Below are 16,530 nucleotides of genomic sequence, written 5' to 3'. Positions count from 1 at the left end.
TCTAATGAACGCAGCGGAAATTGCAGACAAGAATAACAGATCTAGATTCATAATCATATTGGAAGTTGAGCACGTAATACACAACGGAACTAAATCTTACTTGTTGTTGTGTTTCTTCTACGATTGTGTCCTGCAAGTTGAATCCACTACTATCGAGGTCCACGTGTATTCTGATCTGATGCAAGAACAATTCCTCGGTACAATCGCTCTATAGAAAAAGCTAGGAATTCTCTACAAAGCTTTACGTATTTTCTCTCTAATGTTACGATATTTCTCATCACCCACAATGGAGAATAAATAACCATTATATAGACAAAGAGTCATTAGTGTTTCATGATTGTTGGGCTTATGGACTAATTATAATCGTAGCCCAACTATAATTATTTAATCCATATTAATCTAATCTAGCCCATATCCTTTCAATCTCCCACTTGGACTAGCATTAGATATAATACGCAGTTCCAACTTTGTACCCTTGAGCGGATCAAAATACACTTATAGTGTGACCCTTTATGCCCTCATTATCGACGACGATCTAATCGAAGTCTGCACAAAACTCCTATATTGCGTTGGCAGCGTAGCTCGATATATGAAGGACGTTTACGTGAATTCGGTAAACAAGCCTTTACACAAAGTTTATAGTAACATCCTTTCATTCACGAACCACCCGATTGAGCCTAAGATTTGTCATGTGTCATCCAAATAGCTCAATCACTTTATCTCATCTTTATTAAATGACTCATTCGATCATATTCAATTACTTTAATTGAATATATCTTTGCATTGGCCAATGACTTAATGGTCAAGTAATATAGAGAATTTGAGTGTTCTCTCGAAATTCTAATCGAGGAATGAATCTCATTCTTGGCTCAACTACCATTTCCATTTATCTTATGATGTACCCAACACAAGTCCATGTCTTAATCCTCCGAGGGGAGACAAAGCGTTGTACAAGGTCAAAGCACACCACTCAACAAACAAAATATGTAATGACCTCAGATCCAAGGACTATTACGTACTTCATGTACTAATAAACTGTAGACACTCAACAAAACAGTTTAATAGTAGGGTATGCCAATACTCTCCAAAGTATACCATGTGTCCATCGCGAGTATCTAATATCTCATAGTTGTGAGAACAACTACATTCTCGAAGAATGTGATGCAAACCCCATGCTAACCTATAACATATCATCAATATCTCATTCTTGATGATCATTGGTTAGGGCTATTTTAGAACCATACTATATCATTAATGTCTCACACCATTAACGACAGTCATAATTCAAGGGAACAAATATTTAGAATAAATGCAAACATTTTAAACAATTGTTCCAATAAGTGCACAAAACCCATAGAAAATAAAATTTTCATATAATGTGATCAAGTATTATTGTCTCAACACAAAATGTTTCTAAGACATATAAAACTGTAACCCTCACTGATTCAAAGCCATCTACCAACATGCATAACACCTAAGCTCTCAAAGTGCTTGTTGTGTTTTGCTATACATAACGGTTTGGTGAAAAGATCAGCCAAGTTATCATCAGTGGGTACTCTTTCTAATTTTATGTCGTCTCTTTCAATTATTTCTCTGATCAGATGATATCTTCTGGGAACATGCTTGTTCCTGTTCGTAGCTCTGGGTTCTTTTGCTTGCGCAACAGAACCAGTGTTGTCACAATACAAATGTATTGCACTATTGGCACTCGGAATGACACTCAGTTCTTTAACGAACTCTAACAAAGCAACAGCTTCTTTGGCAGCTTCAGATGCAGCAATATACTTGGCTTCGGTGGTGGAATCGGCAGTTGTACCTTGTTTGGAACTATTCCAACTCACTGCTCCACCATTGAGGACAAAAACATATCCAGACTGAGACTTATAGTCGTCATGGTCTGTTTGGAAACTAGTATCAGTGTACCCAGTAACTGATAACTCTGGTTGTCTACCATAGACTAAGAAATATTCTTTAGTCCTTCTAAGGTACTTAAGAATAGTCTTAACTGTTTTCCAATGTTCCTCACCGGGATTTTGCTGAAATCTGCCTGTCATGCTAAGCGCATAGGCCACATCTGGCCTAGTAGAAATCATGGCATACATAATAGATCCTATCGCCGAAGCATACAGGATCCTTTTCATGTTGTCTCTTTCTTTGTCATTAGAAAGACAATCCTTCTTTGACAATACAATGCCATGTCCCATAGGAAGAAAACCTTTCTTAGAATTCTCCATTGAGAAACGCCTTAGCAACTTGTCTATGTAAGTGGATTGTGATAATCCCAACATCCTATTCGGTCTATCTCGATAGATCTTGATTCCAAGGATGTAGGAAGCATCACCCAGATCCTTCATCATAAAGGAACTAGACAACCATTCTTTCACGGATTGCATCATGGAACGATCGCTTCCCATAATCAAGATGTCATCAACATATATGATGAGGAAGACAACGTTTCCATTCTCGCGTTTACTATAAACACATGGGTCCTCTTTGCTTCTGACAAAACCAAACGATTTGATTGTTCTGTCAAAACAAATATTCCAACTCCTCGAAGCTTGCTTAAGTTCATAGATGGACTTCTTTAGCTTGCACACTGCATTCGGCCTTTCTTTCGATACAAAACCTTCAGACTGCGTCATATAGACATCACCTTCTAATTCTCCATTGAGAAATGCAGTTTTGACATCCATTTGCCAAATGTCAAAATTGTAGTATGCAGCAATTGCAAGTAATATCCTAATGGACTTGATCTTAGCAACTGGCGAAAAGGTTTCATCATAGTCAATGCCTTCGCGCTGGCTATAACCCTTTGCCACTAACCTAGCCTTGTAGGTTTGTATTTTGCCATCTGCATCTCTCTTCTTTTTGAAGATCCATTTGCAACCTATGGGGTAAACCCCATCTGGCAAGTCAATTAGTTCCCAGATTAAGTTGAAGTACATCGAGTCCATTTCAGATATCAAGGCTTCAAGCCACTTCTCTTGATCGGTGTCTGACACCGCCTCGGTATAGGTCTTAGGCTCATCATCATCTAAATCAACTTCATCATCTTGGTTCTCAACCATTAGATTCAGTCTCTCAGGTGCACGACGAATCCTTCTAAGCCTATTGAGTTGGTTTTCTTCTGGCTCGGGCTATTCATTCTGATTGTGAGTAGGTCCAGGAATATCACTATGATCTTCTTGAGGTAGAGGTGATGCAACTATTGTATCATCTTGTATTTGATGCATCTCATTGTCTTGAGGAGGTTCTTCGAGAGTCCCTCTAAGGTCTCCTCTAATAGTATTTTTCCCTCCCAATAGATCATCAAAAACTTCCACTGGGTTATTGTTCAAACCATGTGACAATACATCATCCTCATTGTTAACTTGTGGTTCTTGAATTTCTTCAAGATCTACTGTATTTTGACCTTGTTCCTTGCAGACATAACTGTCTTCAAGGAATGTCACATTCCTTGATGTTATCACCTTGTGATTTTCAGGACAGTAGAAATCGTATCCCCTAGTTTGTTTAGGATATCCCACAAAGTAACACTTCTCACTTTTAGATTCCAACTTATCAGTCATTTGTTTCTTAACAAAAGCTGGACAACCTCAGGTCCGCATATAGTTAAGACAAGGCTTTTTGCCATATCATAACTCATATGGTGTTTTCTCAACTGATTTAGATGGAACTCTATTCAGAATGTAAATAGCAGTCAATAAAGCATGACCCCAGAGAAATAAAGGAAGACTAGCTAAACTCATCATGGATTGAACCATATCTAACAATGTTCGGTTTCTCCTTTCAGATACTCCATTCATTTGTGGTGTACCAGGAAGTGTCCAGTCCGACTGAAATCCATGCGATTTCAAGTAATCAAGAAATTCTCGGCTCAAGTATTCCCCTCCTCGATCTGATCGAAGAGTCTTGATACATTTCCCAAGTTGTTTCTCAACTTCACACTTAAACTCTTTTAAATTTATCGAAGGCCTCCAATTTATTTTTCATAAGATACACATATCCACACCTTGATAAATCATCAGTAAAAGTTATGAAGTATGAATAACCACCTCTTGCTTGAGTTGGAAACGGTCCACACACATCAGTGTGAATCAACTCTAGCAAATCTTTGGCACGCACCCCTTTCCCAGAAAATGATTTACTTGTCATTTTTCCTTTGAGATAGAATTCACAAGCTCCATAGGATTCTAAATCAAATGAAGTGAGATAGTCTAACTTTCTCAATCTTGCTATTCTTTTCTCATTAATATGACCAAGTCTGCAATGCCAAAGATAAGTTGCATTATTCGTATTACTTAGCTTAGGTCTTTTGTTTTGCACATTGAGAATATTTCGTTTGTATTCAAGCATATATAATCCATTTTCAAGAGTGGCATTTCCATAAAACAATCCATTAAAAGAAAACGAGCATCTGCTGTTTGCAAAATGGAAGGAAAAACCTTCAATGTCTAACATCGGAATGGAGATAATATTCTTTGAAACAACTGGAACAAAATAACAATTATGTAAATCTAGTCTATGTCCTGAGGGAAGATCTAATCTATAAGTTCCCACGCATTCGGTAGCAACTCTTGCTCCATTTCCAACATGCAAATCAACTTCCCCAGGTCTCACTTTCTTGCCGTCACTTAGACCTTGCACATTATTACAAATGTGTGAGGCACAAGTTGTATCTAATACCCAAGATTATGAATTATTCATAGACATATTTATCTCAATGACAAACATACCTGAGCTCCCACTTTCTGCACCTTGTGCCTTGAATTTTGGGCAGTCTCTCTTCCAGTGTCCCTTCTCATGACAGAAAAGACACTCATCCTTTGATAATTTCGACTTCTTATTGGCCCCTCCACTCTTAGGCTTTAGAACAGCATCCTTAGATGCTTTCTTCTTCTGTTGCTGCTTATTCTTCCATTTCGAAGACTTCGCAGAAGTGCTCACCATGAGCACAGATTTTACCTTAGCAGTGGAAGACTCATAAGTCTTAAGCTTATTGTGCAGCTCTGGCAGCCCAACCTTCGTGTTGTTCATGTTGAAATTCACAATGAAATTCTCAAAACTACTAGGAAGAGACTGCAAAATTAGATTTGTTGAGACATTTGCGGGGAGCACCGTTCCAATCGATGCTAACCTCTCAATCAAACCAATCATTTTCAGCACATGCTCAGAAACCTTGCTTCCATCATGAAGCTTGCAGTTGAAGAGATCGCGAAGTATCTCATACTCCATAGTTTGAGCTTGTGAAGCATACAAACTCTTCAAGTGCTTTAGCATTTCATATGGAAGCATGTGTTCATGTTGTCTTTGCAGTTCCAAACTCATAGATGACAACATGACACACTGAGCATCAGAAGCATTATCAATGTGTTTCTGATGAGCTTCAACGTCAAACGTAGCAAACTCAAGAGATTCCTTATCGGGGATGACACCAATTGGTTTGTCCAGGACATACTTAACCTTGTCATGTCTTAGCACCAAGCGCAAACAACGGAGCCAATCCGTGAAATTTGACCCAGTCAACTTGTTTGTTTCCATCAAACATTTGTAAGCCAAGTTTGACATTTTATCTGAACAGAAATTAAAATGAAAGCAAATCAGAAAAGCATACAAAGATCACATTCGCATCACTAATCAAACAAGGGTTTATTGTATTGATTAGCTCCCACTAATTTTAACATATATTATGGCCCCCAAACATAAAATACGAATTTATATCTAATATAAATTTTAGTGGTCCAAGATCCAAGTCTATATTATTGCAGCCTCTGCGAGGGCTGATGACTACAATAATATCACCAGGTAGGCCTCCAAGCCAATTGTAACAACAATTTTACAATTCTTGGTTTATTAATCTAATTAATATACGTCCATAAATTATTTTGGTTGCGAGGGCTACTCAAAATAATTTAAGCAAGTCAACCCCATCACACGATGCCAACCATGCATCTATGAATGAGCCTAAACCTTGTAGATTAAGAGTAAACGCGAGGGCGTAAAACTCGTGGTCGAAAAGGCTAGGAGCATCAAACAATTGTGATGGACGACGAGTTTGTTTCAAAACGAGACTAATATTTTGTGGGAAATAATTTTGTGATACTAATTGTCAATTTAATATCTAATATTAAAATCTTAAACAATTATTGGGCGCCGCCTACCCAGACATAGTATAACACGGACTACAAATACTGGGCGCCGCCTACCCAGACATAGTATAACACGGACTACACATACTGGGCGCCGCCTACCCAGACAATAAAACGGTCTCTAACTACTATAGTTAAAATAAATAAGCATAAATCAAATAACATGCTTATCACATAGGATATCAAATAATGCTCAACAAATAAAATCAAATTTTATTCTTTAATAAAACGTGGATTTAATTATTTATATTAATTCTAAATTAATATAAAATTATAAAATATTAATCCAATTAATATTTCATTGTAAATTAAACGTTGATTAAAGAAAACTACCAAAAGGATTTTCGTCAAGAGAATTTTCGCAATTCAGTTTTCTTAATTTCCCAAATTGTGGAAATCTGATTCCCATGTTTCAAAATCAATGTTGGTTCCAAAACTTTTACTGTGAGATTGACTTTAAAAGTTAAACACAAGAAATCAAATTTCAATTCCAACGCATAGTTGAAGTCCGACTTCCATGCGAACCAATTACATAGGTTTAATTTTTTTTAAAAAAAACTAATCCACGAATAATTATCACACAAAATAATTATGAATCGAGCCCCGAGCTCTGATACCACTGTTAGAATTCTTGTATACATCTAATGAGCGCAGCGGAAATTGCAGACAAGAATAGCAGATCTAGATTCATAATCATATTGGAAGTTGAGCACGTAATACACAACGGAACTAAATCTTACTTGTTGTTGTGTTTCTTCTACGATTGTGTCCTGCAAGTTGAATCCACTACTATCGAGGTCCACGTGTATTCTGATCTGATGCAGGAACAATTCCTCGGTACAATCGCTCTATAGAGAAAGCTAGGAATTCTCTACAAAGCTTTACGTATTTTCTCTCTAATGTTACGATATTTCTCATCACCCACAATGGAGAATAAATAACCATTATATAGACAAAGAGTCATTAGGGTTTCATGATTGTTGGGCTTATGGACTAATTATAATCGTAGTCCAACTATAATTATTTAATCCATATTAATCTAATCTAGCCCATATCCTTTCAATCTCCCACTTGGACTAGCATTAGATATAATACGCAATTCCAACTTTGTACCCTTGAGCAGATCAAACAACACTTATAGTGTGACCCTTTATGCCCTCATTATCGACGACGATCTAATCGAAGTCTGCACAAAACTCCAATACTGCGTTGGCAGCGTAGCTCGATATATGAAGGACGTTTACGTGAATTCGGTAAACAAGCCTTTACACAAAGTTTATAGTAACATCCTTTCATTCACGAACCACCCGATTGAGCTCGATATATATAGGTGTGTTAAGGTCCTTCGCAGTTTTTCAGTCCAAGCTTCTTTTTAATCACAACCCTTGGATCCTTGAATTGGATGGTTGTGATGATCTGCATTATTACACTATAATGGTGCATTATTAGCCGGTGTGCATTATTCAACTGAAAATCTGCATTATTACACTGTAATGGTGCATTATTAGTCGATGTGCATTATTCAACTAAAAATCTGCATTATTAAATGACACGTGACATCAATCTAACCGTCGGATGACAAAATCGTGAGGCTGAGATTAAAAGAACAATAGAACTAAAGATAAAAAAGGAAATGAATACATCCTCTATATATATATATATATATATATATATATATATATATGGAAAATGATCAATACAAAACTTGATCTCAATACAAAATCCAGACCAAATCCTGACCATGAGATTTGACAATCCAATGGTCAATAATTAAACAAAAACACGGAGGGTCATTGTAAAGCAGTTTTAGGTCATATTATAAACTTTGGGTTTGAGGTTATGTTAAGATCATTTCATGTCATCCTTACTATAATGACGTAAAAATAAGCTTACAATGACCTAAAAATGACTTTTGTATGCTTGGTTCTGCATTTTTGTATTAAGAATGGTTTTGCATGATGATCAATACAAAACTTGATCTCAATGCAAAATCCAGATAGGGTTTTGATCCATGCAAAACCATTCTTAATACAAAAATGCAGAACCAAGCATACAAAAGTCATTTTTAGGTCATTGTAAGCTTATTTTTACGTCATTATAGTAAGGATGACATGAAATTATCTTAACATGACCTCAAACCCAAAGTTTATAATATGACCTAAAACTGCTTTACAATGACCCTCAGTGTTTTTGTTTAATTATTGACCATTGGATTGTCAAATCTCATGGTCAGGATTTGGTCTTGGATTTTGTATTGAGATCAAGTTTTGTATTGATCATTTTCCTATATATATATATACACGTGAAATTCTAAGGGGGCTAAGGCGTGGCCATGAAAATCCTATTCTACTTCCATATGTGTGCATGTATCCTCAATGATATTATAGAAAATATCCTTCTATCAAAACCCCTTTCTTTTGCATCGACAAAGATTTCTCATATTTTATTTCTCCATCCAACATGTCTGTTTCAAACAAATGTCGAGATTATAACGAGAACTCTACGATTACATGTCTTCTAAAAGAAATTAATTAAGCTAACCAATCTGATTTATCTCGAAAGAAAGAAATGAAATTCCGGGTCGTCATAGGTAATGTATGGCAAATTCCTTATGATAGGCCATATGGGAGATGTACAACATCTGATAGTATGTGATACGGATGTATATGACAGATGCCCTCATCGGGCTACTTATAGTGTCCGTGTACCCGTCTCTACTACTAAGCAGAATTTGGGGATGAATGTGTTATCTATTTGAGAAATAATTGTTGTGCTTTAACTTTGATAAGATGGTTATGAATATCTCAAAGTATAAAATTGCATTGATCGATGAAAGAAAGTGACAGGGACAAATAAGATGAGGTATTATATTGTGCTATGTGTTATTTACATGTGATTCAAAGATGAAGTTTCTTAAACAATTCAAAGTGTAGCGATTATTTTAAAATCTATATCTTGTGTTGATTGATATAAAAGTGATAAGTTGTCAGGATAAGACGTTATATTTGTACTATTGCGATAGGTTTATTTTGATTGACGGATGGCCTATCATTATTTAAAGTGGTTCCGTACTACCCTGACTTTTTTCTACCTTTTTATTTGTTCTTAAGGGACGTCGTTTGTGTAGCCGAAAATTTTGCCTTCAATTCTTTTCGATGTTGATGGAATGGGCTAAAGGTTTTATTATTGAATTTGGGCTACGATCTTTTTCTTTATTTGTATCAAGCACAATTCTTTGTAACCAACTTTCGGAAGTCCTTTTCAACTTCATTTGGGCCTATAACAATTATTCTTTTTAGCCCAATTTGAAATCCAACTGTTATGAGCCAAATGATTTACTCCCTCCGTCCCAGAAAATTTGTCACCTATTTTTTTTTTGTCTGTTCCTAAAAATTTGTCACCTTTTACTTTTACCATTTTTAGTATTGGGCCCTACATTCCACTAACTCATTAACACTCGCATTTTCTTATAAAACTAATATATAAAAGTAAGACCCACATACCACCAACTTTTTCAACACACTTTCTATTACATTTCTTAAAACTCGTGTCGGGTCAAATGGTGATAAATTATTAGGGACGGAGGGAGTATTAATTTTTCACCCTACTTTCAATATGCAAGAATTAAACGTGAGATTACTCTTACCCAATTTCTGTTCCACAAAATCCGGCGGTTTCTATCTCCATGATTCCATGAAATCAGTTATCTACACATACATATCAGCCTACAACTCCACGATTTCATCTCATTCAATCAGTTTCCACAATTTTCACCATTTCCTTCTTTCAATACCAAATAACGGAATTTGAGAGAAAAATGAGAGTGCAGTGAAGAGTTGCAACTCTTCACATCAGCGAGCAGCGCCGGGCAGCAGGTATTCACCGCGAGGATGACGGTGGTGGTTGGATGTTGATGAACTGAGCGATTGGAGCAGCGGCTTCGGCGTCGCAGGCGACACACAGAGAGAGACGATGGCAGACTTCCGACCAAGCGCTAGATGGCTGATTCGACCAGCGACGGTGACGAGAGCAAGGAAGAAGACGGCGGCGTGTGAGCGAAGGCACTGCAGGAAAACTCAAGAGCAGCAGCGAACCTGGTTACGAACAGCGGCGGTGTGAAGGAGAAGCAGCGACGGAGAGGCAGAGACGCATGCTGATTTTGGGGGAGACCGATGGAGGTGTAGAGAGAGAAGTTGGGCTTCCGCATTCAAGTGTTGGGTGTTGACTTGGGAATTTGAGAGAGAGAAGAAGGAATGCAGGTTGTGTCAATTTTGGAGGAGAAAGGAAAATGTCAGTAAGGGGATTGCATTGAGGAATTGATGGAGAGTTTGAAATTCTCAATTTGGTGTTGATTTCTACGGAGAAGAAACAGAGGCGGAGCTTTTACAGAATTGGGAATTTACTTTTGAGATCGGAAGAAGAAAGTGAGAGATTTGGGATTTTAATTTGAGGGAGAAGAGAGATAGCAGTAGTGGCTGTTCTCGCCAGCCATGGCGATGGAAGTACCAGCCCGGAGACGGCGCGCAGCAGTGACAGAAAAAGAGATGAGAAAGATGAGTTGAATTGGAGTTGTGAGACAGAGAGAGAGAACGTGTAATGAACTTTGGGAGAAAGAAGTGAGGGAGATGGAGACGTTGCTGTACAATTTTTGGAGGAGAGATGTGATTTTGGGCTACCCATTTTAAGTTTCGGGCCAAGGAATAATAAAGAGGATGAAAGCAATGTTCTAAAGTCACAGATATATCGGATCGAAGGGGTTATCTCCGCGAGCGAAGTAGGATCGAAAAGGAGAATTCAAATTTAGAAAATAAAATGAACGAGGTGGGCTTTCTACTAAGTATTTTGTGGGCTTCGAACTAAAGTTTTACTGTGGGCTTTCGAACTAAATACTTTCAAGAGCATTAGTTTAAATATATCAGTTTGAGCATCATTTTATGTGACTAAATGCGTTCTAAGTGTGATTGAAATTATTATTTTATTCCATGATGATGTGATATATGTGTTCAAAGTGAAAGTGATTGTCATGTGTTGCGATGTATAACTTTTGAGTGGTTGTGAATTGCTCGACTTTGTTGATATGATGTGTTATGATGCTCGGTCTTGGCAGAAAAATGATTTATGTTTCAAATACATTTTATGGGAACAATGGAGTTTGCAAAGGGTATTTCATGCCATGTTTTTGTTTTGAAAAATGTCTATCTGTTTGTTTAGCAAGTGAAGTGTCCCTACTAGACCTATTGAAATCGAATTCGGGTCTGACTAGGGAGTGAGTCCCTACTCAGGCTAGTGTACAACATTGGGGATCGTGAGCCATCTTTTGGGTCGACCGGTCCGGTGATCGAGTTTGTGGCCATATTCTCGTTTCACATGTTGTTGAGGTTGTTGAGATGACGATGTTGATAATTTCTTAGTGGGGAGTGAGTCCCTACTATGAATTTAATCGAATTCGGTTCCTAGCAAGGGTGTGTCCCTACCCGGACTAGTGTACATGATGAGGACAGTGAGTCATCGAATGGGTTGGCAGGTTTTCGTGCTCTTGGCACCCTAAAGAACAGATATGACAATTTCTTAAATAACTCAAGGAGAAATAGTTTTGTTTTTTAAATGATGAGGAAATGGATTTGGGGATGAGTTGAAAATTTGTGTTTGAGATATTTTTAGTGTCTCGGGCCTTTTCAAAGTTAAAACCCTGAGCTCACTCAATGGCGGCATGACATAACTGTTTTTGTAAAATTGTTTTGGCATTTGTTCACTGGGTACATCAAGTACTCAGCCCTGCATGTGTTTCCTCTATGTGCAGGTTGAGTTGTGATGAGTTCGGTGGGTGTTGAGCATGAAAGTGAAGAAGATAGCAAATAAAAAATTCTGAATATATTATGTCTTCATACATAATATTATTCTTCTCTCGAATGCTTCCGCTGAATGTTGTTTCTTTTGATTTCAAGTATTGTTGAGATAATATTCGTTACGAGTTGTTGATTGTTGAAATGATACTCTGATTTTATTCGAGCTATTACTATTATTTCGAACTTTGGTCGAGTTGTGCCTTTTTCCCCTTTCTTCCCTGCTTCTTTAATCTACCCCTAGTCGCGATCCACCGTGTTTTCTATCGTTAGAAAATGCGAGCTTGACAAGTTCGTAATTTAAAAATGAATATATTAGGTTGTTTGATTTTGATGGAACTATTTGGGGGTTAAAAGTATTAGAAATTTAAGAATGATTATACATGTACATAAATAGTCTATTTATGATGTCTCAAACTATATACTGTGTTGACGAAATAAAATGCTAAAGTTGACATGATAAAATGTTATAATTTGCTCTATATGGCAATAATATTTTTTTGATTGACAAGGATCATGTTATCATTGAAATTGCAATTTATTGATATGATTTATATGATTATGCTTGTTCTATCACTTCTATGATTCGACGGATTTATTTCTTGGTGAATATGGTTTGCTTGATAGCAATGGCGGATCCAGAAATTTCAATTTTGGGGTACGATAAATTATTATAGCGATTTAAAGCTTCAAAATTCAATCTTTTTTCTATTCTCTTAAATGACTTTTATTATTCAAAATAAAAGTTCTTATATTAGTATATTATAGATAAGTTGTTTTAGTTTGTATAGAGTGTGTTATCTTTAAAAATATTTTTTCTTTTTTTTGTTATTTTACTAATAAATCATCATTTGGCTTATTTGAGCAATGTTTCAAGTATTTTAAAAAAATAGAAAATAAAAAATAAATAGAATATAATATAATAAATTAAAACAAAAAGTTAATGCTAAAATTCATTTAAAAATAATTAAAATGCATAATGCTTTATAAAAGAAGGAATTATTTTAAATATAAAATTATAAGATGAATTTAAAATAAAAACATATGTACAAAATAAGACGCTTTAGAAGAGAACAATGAAATCCATTAAACATAATTAAAATACTTTACAAGAGAATTAAATAATTTGAAAAGAAATAAAATAGATGCATAATCTTTTATTAGATTATTATTACTAAATTTATATTACTGCATAAGACAAATTCAAACTGAAAGAGAAAACTACTTAATAAAATGAACAAGAAAAATAACCTCAAGTGGGAGTCGAACTTGGACTTCCAAGTTGGTAAAGAAAGAATCTACCGCTGGGCTACGGAAGTAAGTAACCTTGTTATCCACCGATTGTATAATGCTAATATCTCATTTTGGACGTACGGCTGTACCCCATTGTTCCTTAGTGGATCCGCCACTGCTTGACAGGTTGCTAATATTAACGTTGAAAGTACGGTCTAGTTTATATGGTTATAATGTTATATGATTTAACAGAAATGTATCATGTGAAAATGGTATATAGATTGATATCAGATTGAAGGATGTAAAATAAATAGATGATGTACGACTTTCCAGGTAACAAAGTTATTGCTTTGTGATGGTGATATCGATGAAAATTTTAGAGACTCTATTCTGAAATGCGATTGCACTAAGAGCTTAAGCTCAACCCCCCCCCCCCCCTCCTTCTCCTTTTGCAGAGTACAGTAGTGAGAATTTTCGCTAGTGGGGCAGCTGCGCGTGTCAAGTCACTATCTCTTTGGTCGATAAAGTTAAAGCAGTGTATATGTGGCATGTTTAGTTGAGGATTTATATATGTATAGTTGGTAGATGATTGTTGTAGGGGGTTGTTAATTATGTAATAGTGTGTGTTTGTTTATATGTTTTCAAAAAAATACACATGTAGAAAGTCAGATTCTTAATAAGAGGTTGAGCGTATCAAAAAGTAACACCAATTATTCGGTTTAATGAATCGAGTAATGGGTGTTACATGTGTGTTGTGGATATATAGTGAATCTATCTAATTTTATGACTATTTGGAATTTCAATTTTCTACTTTTGATATGGAATTCAAATTATGGAATTGAAAGATTTGGAATTGCAATTTAATTCCAAATCCAAACACTTTTGTGGTGCCAAACATTAAATTTTGTATTGAAGGCTCCAATTTCAATTCCATGTTCCCAAACACACCTTGAACAAATTTGTGCACCAAGAAGAAGCAAAAGAAAACCTTCACTATTCAGTTGCTGCTTATACATACATCAACTTGCACCAACTTGTATCTTATACCTCCATTGTTGATTTGATGAAATTCGTGCAGCAAGAAGAAGCAAAAGAAAACCTCTATTAGTTGTTCAATTCTTGCTTATAGATACACCAAATTTTATCTATACCTCCATTGTTGATTTGAAGAAATTCGTGCAACAAGAAGCAAAGGATTGTATTGTAAAAATTAATACCAAAAAAGGAACAAAAGAATCGATAAAAATTTGGAACCTATTCAAGTGTGCATTCGAGATTATCTGAATAAATTCGCAATTGAGAAGGAGTAATTACAGTGCGAAATCAAGAGGTGAAAATCAGACGAGGTGTTAATTGTGAAAGGTGAATTAGAGGAAGAAAATCACGATTCCTGCTTATACATATGATGTGAATCAAATTATAGTCGTTTATTGTATTAATTTAAAATGCTTCTACAAGTCCACCATTGCATTCACCTTCGAAAGAGCTTCGCGTGGATATCTCGTACGCCTCAATCGGAGCCCGGTAGAAGAAGATACGGCTTTTTTACGAAGGCTGCGCAATGCAGTGCAAAACGCATGGCCGGGTTTTTAAACGCGCGACTGTGTCGAGAGTCAGGACCGGGCGTTTTGCACTGCGCAAATAGCCCGACCGGGCAAATGGTACTGAGCCTGTTTTTAAATCACTAACTATTTTAATAGCTAGGGCACGACTTCCAAGACATCTTTTGGCGGCTGGTGGCAATTTTTAGAGAGAGAAAGAGGCTTGGAGTACATTTTTGGGAGGCAGAAGAAGAAGCTTGAGACTAATTCTTCTCTAATCTTGCTCATATGGTAGCATTTACTTATTTTCTTGTATTGTTGCCCACTATGAGGGGCTAGATTTTAGGGATTACTCCTAGTTAGTTAGGGAAGCTTGTAAATATGAATACATGATTGTGTTTTGATATATTTTCATTTTGGTTCTTATCTATGTCTTTATTTTCAATCCGTGTTGGGTTTTTCTAGGAAACTTAATCCGGTAATGACCTTAACTTCAATGTCTCTTTAACTTGGAGTAGGGAGCTAACATAGATAAGGAACCATATGCTAAAACTGATCAGGGGATAGTCCGGGGTGGATCTTGTGTGTTGAACGTTCTTAGAAGCCAATCCCGAGCTTACTATGCGACTGTAGGAGTGAGGGGTTGGTGAGTAGAGCCTAGGAGATGTGATAAACTTATCCTAGGTGTAAAATTCCACGAGAGCGTAAAATCAACACGTTCCCGATAAATAATGGAAAGTAATTAGACTTTAAGATTCATGTGAACAAGCGACCCGAAACAAGCTATGAGTAGTCTTCCTTCTTTATCGTGATTCCCTTGCATTTTTCCTTCTCATTTCGGCATTCACTCACCTCTTGATCAAAAACCCAAAATTAAACTATTTCACTGCTTTTTAGTTAGGTTTACTAGTTTTAGCAATTAATCTCCTCCATGTGGGTTCGACATCTTTTATACTGCATTGCACGTCTGTATACTTGCAGAAGTAGTATTTTTAGGGAATTATTACTTGTTTTGTGTACTTAAATTGTACCCTAGAAATCACAACAACATACACCAACTTGGAACAAAGTTTTTCTGAAAATTAGAATTCAGGTCGGGTTGGGGAAATACCAAAATATGTATAAAGTTCATGATATATGGCACAATTTTACAGTTTATGAAAAAAACCAGAATTTGTGCAAAGTTTATGATTTTAGATACCAAAATTTACAAATATTGTACTGTAGGTACAAAACACCCTTCAAATTTAAATAGGATAAAACTAATTTATTTTGATTTGGTAGCATCATTAATTACATAATTCTATGACTAATTTGACCCTATTTATAATTGTAGGAGAAAAATATATGATTGGAGTATAATTTTATCCTTACTAATTCATTTAATTTAAACTATTACAATGATATAAAGATAAATAAAATTGTTCCTTTTACAAAACAAAAATTTGGTAAAATACTCTTTTAATTGAAAATTCTCTTTTATTATGTCATATAAATATATTTTTTTTCAAACTATTGATATTTTGTTGTTAATTTCAACTGTTAATTTTGCAAGTACTGTTATACTTAGTACATATAATTAGTTGATCTTTCAAAGGGGAAAATTATTCGTTTTCAAAATAAAAAACATGTCTTCTAAATTCTTTAATACTATATTTCGTTGTAATAAACATTTTTTATTTTGTAGAAATTTTATTTTGCTACTGAATACTAGTATTTCTTTATTTTATATAGAGTAATATACGTTGATAAGATTTTAAAATT

The sequence above is a fragment of the Salvia splendens genome, chromosome 17, assembly GCF_004379255.2.
Source record: "Salvia splendens isolate huo1 chromosome 17, SspV2, whole genome shotgun sequence".
Taxonomy (NCBI): Eukaryota; Viridiplantae; Streptophyta; class Magnoliopsida; order Lamiales; family Lamiaceae; genus Salvia; species Salvia splendens.
This window is presented reverse-complemented; position numbering follows the sequence as displayed.